Below are 9965 nucleotides of genomic sequence, written 5' to 3'. Positions count from 1 at the left end.
TGCCTGCACCCGGGGCAGCTCTGAGCCAGCAAGAAGCAGGGAGGGTTCAATGGACAGGGGGAAAACTCAGCGTGTGGCGGAGGGCTCAGGAGGGAGGGGAGCTCCTGCTCCAGCAGGGAAGTGCCCCAGCACCGTCACCCTTGTCGCTGCTCCGGGTCTAGGTTTCCAGACCAGAGCTGTCCCTGACCAGCAGATAACTGGAAGGAGGGGTTTGACAGAGATGCACAAACAGTCAATCTGATATAAGAGAGAGAGAGAACAGAACAAACTGGCTTACTTATTTTTTTATATCCTTTTTCTGCCCCAAAAGGCTCCTGCATATCTCCACCCATTCACTACAAAATAGGTTTGAAAGTTCCAGTTTAGTACTGAATGTACATGCTGGGTTTCACTGGGAATTAAACAGCTTTCAGTTTAATATTCAGAAGATAGTACTATATTTCACATCACTTAACTAAGCTTCAGCCAGTTATTTCTACTTTTATGTCTTTGTTGTTATTATCCATTCTTTTTAATGATGCTTATAGAACTGGAAATTGGCCTCTTTTTATAAAACGAAGAGAGGGCATTCACAAGACATTTTGTACAAGAGAATTTGGATATTGTTTTTCCATCTGTTGCTTATTACTGAATTGTAAGTTGTATAAATGGAAACAAATGTCTTATCTGAGAATATATTCATACTCTGAACTGAAAAAAGCAATTCACTGAAACTTAAATAAGCTGAAATTTAACACACACAGTGTTTCTGAATACACGACAAGTGTATGGCTTGTCTGGCTCAGTTCACAAACAAGCTTTACCATGTCTAGTGCACACAGGTGACTCACGGGGGGTTACAAAAGGGACCCAGCCTTGGACTGTGTTAAGGCCCTGTCCCTCTGCAGAGACGACTCACAGGACCTGTGCAGACAGCTTAGCCCTGGGCTGTCTGATAAACCCTAAACTGAACAGGGCGGTGGCTGCACCGTTCAAAGAACCAAAACCTGAACTGAGCCTTGAAATCCCTTAACAAATACTTTGCCCTGAGTCTCAATCCAACCACTATTCAGTTGCCTGAGGAAGCAAGGTTAAAAAAAAAAAAAAAAAAAAAGCTGGAGAGTTTCAGCTTCAGTTTCAAAGGACAACCTTGTGTACTCAATCATAGACCAGCAAAACAAAGAAAGATAAGGGGAAACTCCACTCAGATATACATAATCCACTCAGGCATAGTCATACACACCATTCTGCAAGTCAGGGGATAAAACCCCTAAGATTCAGGTTGGAAACTGGGGAGTCACTTCTCCAACTATACAGTTGGCTTGTGAAGGAGACCCTTCCCGCCCTTGACCTGGACACTGGTCGAGGTAGCTTCCCTGGGATTGAGATCCCTTACCTGGAGGGGTAAGTGAATATTGTTTATGCTTTAAGTTTGTAAACACATGTGTGCTTGTGGTTGTCTGTGTATCGCTTGTGGTTGTAATTGTGTACTACTCTTGCTTTTAAAATTGTAATAGTGCATTCCTCCATTGTATCTGTAAAACCTGCAATAGTGGCGTGTTAAGTCTGTAAGTGAAGTTCAAATAAATCGTTTGCTTGAACCTTGCAGTTAAGTCTTTTTCCGTGACAACAAGGCAGGAATGCCAGAAACATGCTAGGTTCATAAAAGCATTAAAGTATCCAATAAAACATTTTCCAACTCAGTCTAAAAAGCATATTATCATCAGAATAAGATAACAGAAGATTTCAAATAAGTCAATATTTTGTTTTGATATTTTAAAAATAAAATATTGTTTTCAAACGTATTACTTTTTACTGTCTGGAAGAAAGGCAGCAATATTTTTGTCTTTCTACTCTTCCAAAAATACTGATTTCCAATTTTGTTTTCATTTTCACCACTGACTTGAAAAAGCAATTATTTTTTTCAGTTCTAGTAAGAGCGTGCAGTCATCATGAACACTGAATAGAGGAATATTAAATAATCAAGGTATTTACTTGAATTCCTTCTTTACCTCCTCCTTAATCACCTGAATTCTGATGGGTTTTTTCCATGAACAAAAATAAACCCATTTAAGATTAGGAGATTATAAAGGTGAAGTTACTAGTCCATAACTGATATAAAGACACAGTGAAAGGTGAGAAATTACTGCACAAGATACCTGCTTTTCATCAAATACCTAAGAGAATGAAGCAACGCCCAGTTGAGCGCGAGAACACTTGCCATAGGTCTCCGACAGACTTCTGTGCCGGTGGTTAAGCACAGGGCTCAGACTGCAGCGTGCCTGCTGTGCAGTTGCACCAAAACCTCCTTACCAAGAGCAGCTTGGCAAGTGCAACGAAAAGTCCTCCAAAGCTTTGACCACCGTCACCCCACCACACACACAGAGAAAAGAGCGAGAGAGAAATATTCTTTGTACCTCCTTCATTTCTTCACGCACAGGTCGCAAGAGGACTGCCTGAGGAGAGCAGCCCACAGCAACTCGCGCACACCGCCACGGGAGCCTGCTGCCTCCTCACCTCCCGTACCCCACGCTCCTCCTGCTCCGTGCGACCGCAACCCCGGAATCCTGTAAGGAGTCGCTCCTCTGCCTTGGAGGTGACATGGAGAAGCAGGACTGTGAGGGCTGTTTAGCTCATTCCCCTGAAGAAATGAGTCAAATAGAAGTCTGCAGCAAATTATATTCATTTTTTCACTCATCTCATCTATATCTGTTCCTGTCTGAAGAAATACACTCAGTGGAGAAAAGCTGCAGAGCTGTTACATGAGTGCACTACTTCACAAGAGCCATCTCATTCTGAACCAAAACACCGACTGCTTTGGAGGTAGACCAAGACAGTAAACTCCCTTAACCAAACTCACATTAAACCAGAAATCTGCACATACTTTAAGCCACCTTCACTGATCTCTGTTCTACCTAAAGTTTGAAAGTTCAAAACAACTTAAGCAGCCCGAACTTATAACAGGAGGTCTGTTTTGCTCACACCTCTAATTTCCAGCTTCTCAATGTTCACATAGTTTCTCATTTTTACAACAATAAACACAATTCTTGAATTCAGGATCCAGAAGAAGATTGCTGAAAAGTTAGATTTCTTATCCCAGGGGAACAGAGACTGGTAGAGAAGAGGCCCGTGGGACAATCAGCAGGAATCTTACATAAATTTTATCAGTACTGCTTTAGTTTTCAGTCCAAAGCAGTCATTTGGGAAAGTGGAATGACTGTCTGACAGACCACAAGCAAGGAAAGAAACCATTTGGTAAATGTTTTCAGCAAATGAGTGTTTAGATTTGTTTACTCAAACATACATTTGAATTTATGAATGTACCTACATACACATGTATGCACACAGAAACATACATTTAAGGCTGAATTCTGAAATCAGTTAACGCTTTGGGATTGTGGAGTCAGTGGGCACACCAAGGATGATGAATGGAAGAGACGTTATTCAAGCCAGAGGTCTATACATTTTTCCAATTGAGTTGCAATGGCATGTGGGGGATTAAGCTGCTATTAAAGCAACAGAGCAGCTCAGAAATGTAATTTCAATAGCTGGTGAGACAAAAAAAGCATGATAAAACCAGGATTTAGTTACTTTTGGTGTTTATCTTCCAAAATGAACACTTTGATATGTTTTTGAAGAGTATATACACAAGATTATATAGAGTTCCCATTTGCTCTGAGGTACAGGGGACTGATTCTTCCCTGCTGCTCCAAATGCCCAATATGACCATTGATTCGGGACAGCCCTATTATCTTGTGCTGCGCATGAGGTCAGATAAATGATTGTAGGTTCTTTCCTGATATTATAACCTACAAATTCAGAGAGGGAAATTCACGGCAATCCTGACTTACACAGGTCCAAGGGGTCAGAAGAGCTGTCAAGTCTAACAAGACCAGTCTCTCGAATGGGATTGCAGAATGCTGTAGCCCGACTGCATGCAGAGACACAGTCTGTCCTGCCAAGGCATCCCTCCAACTCTGCTGGGAACATCCCAGCTCCTCTCCAAACCCGCTGTGGAAAGCAGCCAGTGCTGTACGGCTCAAGGACATGTTGCTCTCACTGCCCCCACTCCCTTTCTCCAAAATTAGGAAAAAAGTTAGGAAAACAGGGATGGGGATTTCAACATGGAGAGACTCTTTGATGCTGTTATTAAGCAGCTAAAGCCACAGTGAACAGGACTATCAGAAAGTAACCATTTATATTGGATCTGATATTTATTAGAACAAACATGCAGTAGCATCAGGAATTTCTTTGACAAGGAAACAAGTATGAAACTGTTCATAGCTTGCTTGTACCGATCCAGACCAGGCAATCTTTGGCCAGCAGGTAAGCACTCAGCAGAAACACTTCCCAATGTTTCTCCAGCAGATTTTCTTCATGTTGGCACCTCCTAGAATTTGGCCAGCCTTTATGAGTCAGACTCTTCAGCAGTAAGAAACAAATGGCCTGCAATAAAGTAACCACTAGAACGTGTTTGCAAACACCCATGCAAATCCGTATGCTTTTGACTCTGCAAGTTAAATGAGAAAGAAACATGCCTGCCAGAAGTGGTGATGGCTCCACAGCTCCTGCTCACAGCCCTGCAGACACACCACGGGTTTGTGCCGAGTTCAGAGCACTGCGTCTGCAGGGCAGCGCACCATCAGCGGTGCTCTGCTTTACGTCTCTTTCAGACGAGCATGATGGAAACGGACTGATTTCTGCCCCAACTTTCCTGCTAGTGTAACACCATCTAGAGTCAGCACGGCTGTTTATAACCCGCTCTGAAAATCTATACTCAAAGCAGCTGAAATGCAAACCTGCTTCATTCTCCTGGTCTCAGTTCCTGAAAGCTCTGCTTTGGGTAGCAGCAATAACATGGAAAGCAGGGGAGGAGCACGGGTTGGCGATACCTGAGCCTGACCACATGGACACACCAGTGCTGTCATAAGCACACCACGCAGGACATCACTACCTGAGCAAATCATTACTCCAGGTACTTTTACCACTGCCCATGTAAATACAGCCTGTTTAACAATCTGGTGCCAGGACACCACTCCGTATGAGTCTGTTCAGAGTAAATGCTTAAATCTGAAATTTAAGATTACTCAAAGGAAGCAAGATGGCAAAAAAAAGAGAAAGGGAGCCAAACATGAGTACTTCCCCAGCAAAACAGCCTCGCTGTGACGGAGCCAAGACTGTCAACACAGGTTAAATTGATCAAGGCATTACTACCTTCCTGGAGTTTGTAAAATTAAAGACAGTATAAAGCCATGGTCCCAAGGGAAAAAAAACCCTGCAGCTCCTTGACTTATTTCTCTGCATCACATGAAGTATCTACATAAAGATAGATACTTGAAAACAACACAAATTGTCTAAGGTAACAATTCAGCATTTCTATTATTTGCAGTGTTTGGTTTATGAAGTCTAAACTCAGACTGAACACCTTCCTTTCAGCAGCCTGCGCATCTGATAACAGAGCTGTATGGAGTTTGAGGTCCTTTGGTTTGAGTGAAAGAGTTCCTGATTGCAAAAACTTTCACTTGGGAGAGGCAGCAGCCAGCCCAGTTTCTCTACTTGGCAGCACTTAGGAAAAAGGTTATGTACACTTACACAATTACTGTTGGCAGCTGAAAAAGGATATAGGCACTCTTCCTCTTGGGCCCCTGAGCTCTTCGCTCCTGAGATTTACACTTTACACAATTAATTTGACAGGTATAAAACTCAATGGTACATACATTAATTACTATATTTAAAATTGCATTCCACTAACGTCTACAGTGTGCTAGGCAGAGTCCAAGAATAGATAAAGATGTCTCCCATCGGAGACTTGGTCGTGTACACTAGCTAGTCTGCATTGGTCAATACAGCTCGCTAAGCTACATGAACAGAATAAAACAGGAGGCACACTCAAAAGATTTCAGAATATAAATTAGAACAAAAGTTAGTTCAATCACCGTTCCCCATAAATCTGCTTTGAAATGAGGGGTGCTGCAGTTCACGAACCCAAGGACAGACTAAAGGCATTACTGGAGCTGTCCTGACTCTACCTATCTACAGACCCATGCAGCAGTTACCAGGAACTCAACATCAAATCTGCTTGGGAGCTGACATGCAAATACCCTTAAAGAGATCTCCAGCTTACACTTCAACACCCCCTCAATATCTTCATTTGCATCCACTTTGAATTGATTGGCTCCAATTGGAAATTTAAAACTATATAGCTCCAGAAATAAGTGACTTTAGAGCATGAGCTGCCTGGTCAAAGTAAGGGGAATATTAAGGAGTACGGATAACTATACTTGCTTGTCTAATATTCTAAAATTATTTTGCATTACACATGAACTAAAAGGCAACATATGGTCCGTTGTTCAAATTACAACCTGATTCATAAATAAAGACAATGAATTAAATGGAACATGAAACAAAACATATTGAAAGCATCAGTCCTTGAGCCTTGGTTCTGGATGTGATTTTTCCCCATATTAATGCTCTTTTTTTAATTTCCCATTTTAGTTTCACAGGAATGTTTGCAGACAGCATATTCTGTGATACCACAAATCTGACCCCAGTATTTGTCAGCTCTATCAGCCTGTTGCCTACCCTGACCATACCTAACTATATTTTGAATAAGTATGAAAAGCCCATGAAGTGTTAAATTGAAGATAACAGGGAAGGAATTATTTTTAAGATATCTTTTGAAGATATTGCTCTACTAGATAGTATTGCTTAGTCTAAAATTCATTACATTACCTGTGCCAAAGGAGTACAGTGCCTTAGGGAAAGCGTTGACTTCTGGGGGCATTAATATACCTAGTTGTTTACATTGTGTTAAGAAGCTTACTCTGTACATTTGTTTTGGATTTTAGCTCCCTAAAGCCTGTGTATTTGACCTGTACTGACTATCAAGCTATTCGTTAGCCAGCATACTTCAGTTTTCTGAGCTACTGATCAATGACACTGCACAAGAGACTATCTGTGAAGTCATTACATTAGTTTAACGAGCTTAACATTAGTTTAATAATATAGTGAACCTATTGCTACAAAAAAATATATACCCAAAAATATTCTCAAAGGAGAATATACCAACCCCTGATCACCATGGGAAAAAACCTTAAACAGGAATTCTTTCTGAAGGTTGTGAATGCTTTCCCTGATTGCCTCAGAGGTTTCAGTATATCCCACGATCAGTGCAACTATTCTCTAGCTGAATCTTTATAGCATTTAATATAGACGAACATGCAATATTCCTATAAACAGCCAGGAATAAAGCAGGCAAAAGCCTGTGCTACAGTTTGGCACTCCAAGTCTTGAAGGAAAGATAACCAGCAGAAACAATTTTGCTGTCTGATTCATATGACTGTAGACACAATTTGCCCCTCACCATAAGGTGTATTTCATGTTTCCCCCCCAAAGATATTTCTTATTCATATTTCTTCCCCAAACATATTTCTTATTCACATTTCTTCCCCCAAGCTGTTTCTCCAGCACCTGCAGGAGAGGTGCCATGTGCACACCTTTCAGCAGCAATCTGCAAAAGGGTGCTCCACCTTAAACAAACAAGTCCTGCTTTACAGAACAAAGACCAAACTTCTCTGCAGACCTCATTTCTATCAAAGCTTTCTCTTTCATTTGTGAAGCAACAAATCTTGACTTTCTCTAATTTGTTCCTCTTGTGAATAGGAGAGGGAAAGGAAAACAACCAGGAGTAATTCTCAACAGCTGCTGAAAACACCAACACAAAAGACTCCAGAGACATTTCTTTACGCAAGAGAAGGTTTAGCCAAAGTACCACAAATATTTGGCATTTATATTTGTAAGAGAAAGGTTAAAGGAAGATAAAAACGTTGGGCTACCAATTATTCATCACCTGAAGTTATACCTACATCAGCCGTCTGCCAGTGCAGTATGTATTCAAACTCTTTCTATGCCCAGTGGAAAAATGTAGGCTCAACTGGGGTGAATTACACAACTCTCTGAAAGGCTGTAAAATCATCTTATTGATCTTTGGAACATCTTAACGCTTTGAAGAAATGTGGGTCACATTCAATTTGTGCCAACAGAAGGTCCATCCTATGATAGCATTTGAAAACCGTATTACCATTATTAAATCATGGAAGGGCTCTGAATGAGCCTGAGTAATTTCCCTGCCCTTAAGAACCGTTTTTAGCAGCAGCTTTGTGTTACGAAGACTTAACTGCAGGTTGCTGCTAACTTTCAGTCAGAATTAAATTCAAAAGCATGAGAAATTGAGCAGTGCCTGCATGTCCCACAGACATCACATGTACAATGCATTCACAGAACTGGCAAATCTAAAAGATTTCTTCTTCATGTTTCCACAAAGATTATCATTGTGAAATGCTATTTTCCCAATAAATGCATTTTTAAAGCCAATCTCACACTAACATTCTAGTTTTCATTCTCTCAATTTTTTTTTTACAAACAAAATCATTCATTCAGCTAAAATGAAACACAAAACTCGTTTAAAACTAGAACCCAAAATACTCTTGTTTGGGTACATATTTTCTTCTCTCCCTCCATCTGTTTTTTCACGTCTGCGTACTGCCTGCTCTCAGTCAGACCCAGACATGCTAGATAAATATTCTCCCAGCATCTGTGGCCAGGCTGGAGCTGAGGAGCACTGGAAATCTCAGGGAAGTCCGGGCCACAGCAGTTTGAATAAACGGAAATCATCACAGAATGTTGGCCCATTATTTAGAACAAACCAGCTGACGTTCACTCATCACAATGAAACGTGCAGTAAATGCTAATGCATTAGGGGAAGTGGAATTGGTCTGAAAAACTCTTCCCTTTTCAAACACAGCAGAGCCAAACACCAAGAGTCACGCTAGACACTAGTAATGCATCTTCTCAAAATACCCTGCAGAGCATTTAGGATTGTGGGTTACTTCTGACTGTTCAGAGCTGAGCTGATCAAAATCCCACTGAAACAATCTCACCAGTGCAAGGTCCAAATGAGCAAAGATTCAAGCAAGGTCCGTTTGCTCCATCATTCAATCCACCAAAGCTGTATGAAAACTAGAAGAAAATAATAGTGAAGAAGGCATTTGGTTGATGTGAAAAGTCAAGCCATTTAAAACCAAAGCAGAAAATATGTTACCTCAGTAAACACACTACTGGGGGGAAAAAATGTTTCCTGAAAGTGTAATCATGTCAATATAGTATTGACATTTACCTTATTGCTTCATTTTTGTTATATGCTAACTTGGACCTAAGGAAGAAATAGAAAGTGGTAACTATGATGAATAAAAATGAATTAAGTAAGAAAGGAGGAAAAAGAGTTAAGTCAAATGTGATAAAAGCGTCATAGTTGGGTAATTTGGAGATCTTCCTCCCATCCTTCCTCTCCCACCTGCCCTCAGGAACAGCGAGCGCATCAGCACACAACTCCTGGCTCCCGTCTCTCTTGCTCGCACCCTTGCCAGCTTCGCTCCCCTGGTCCCTGCGTTACTGGAAGCACCGTGCCCGCACGGTCCCCGCGGCCGGGCAGTGCCACCAGCCGCGGGCACTCACGCAGCCAGCCAAGCCCAGACAAATAACGCAGATCGCGCTGGAGGCTCTTCGGGGCCCGTTTCTGCGTCCCAGATACAGAGGACGTGGTTTGTGCTACCAGACGTCCCACTCGCGGAGCAGCAGCGCTGCACCTCCACGCACGCCTGCGTGCGGTGGGTACCACGGCCCCTCTGCGCAGAGCCCAGCATGTCCTACGGCAGAACCAGCAGCATTCCCCTACTGCACTCCTTAAGCAGCTTCTGCTTCCAAGCCTTCTCATGTTTTTTTGAAAAAGTGGATTTTCTTAAACTCACTGGGGTGCCAGTTGGGGTTGGAGTACAAGAAACCAAAATCGCCCTTCTGGTTCTTTTTCTTTTACAGAAAGGAAAAAGAAAATACATTGATTTTTCTGTCCTGGAATGCATTTTTCAATTCTTTAAAAAAAGTAGATTTCTGACAAGTCTCCAAGATGGCCATTACTGAGCCATAATCAC

The sequence above is a fragment of the Aquila chrysaetos genome, chromosome 10 (assembly GCF_900496995.4).
Source record: "Aquila chrysaetos chrysaetos chromosome 10, bAquChr1.4, whole genome shotgun sequence".
Lineage (NCBI taxonomy): Eukaryota > Metazoa > Chordata > Aves > Accipitriformes > Accipitridae > Aquila > Aquila chrysaetos.
The sequence above is the reverse complement of the archived record's forward strand: the minus strand, read 5'-3'. Positions refer to the sequence as shown.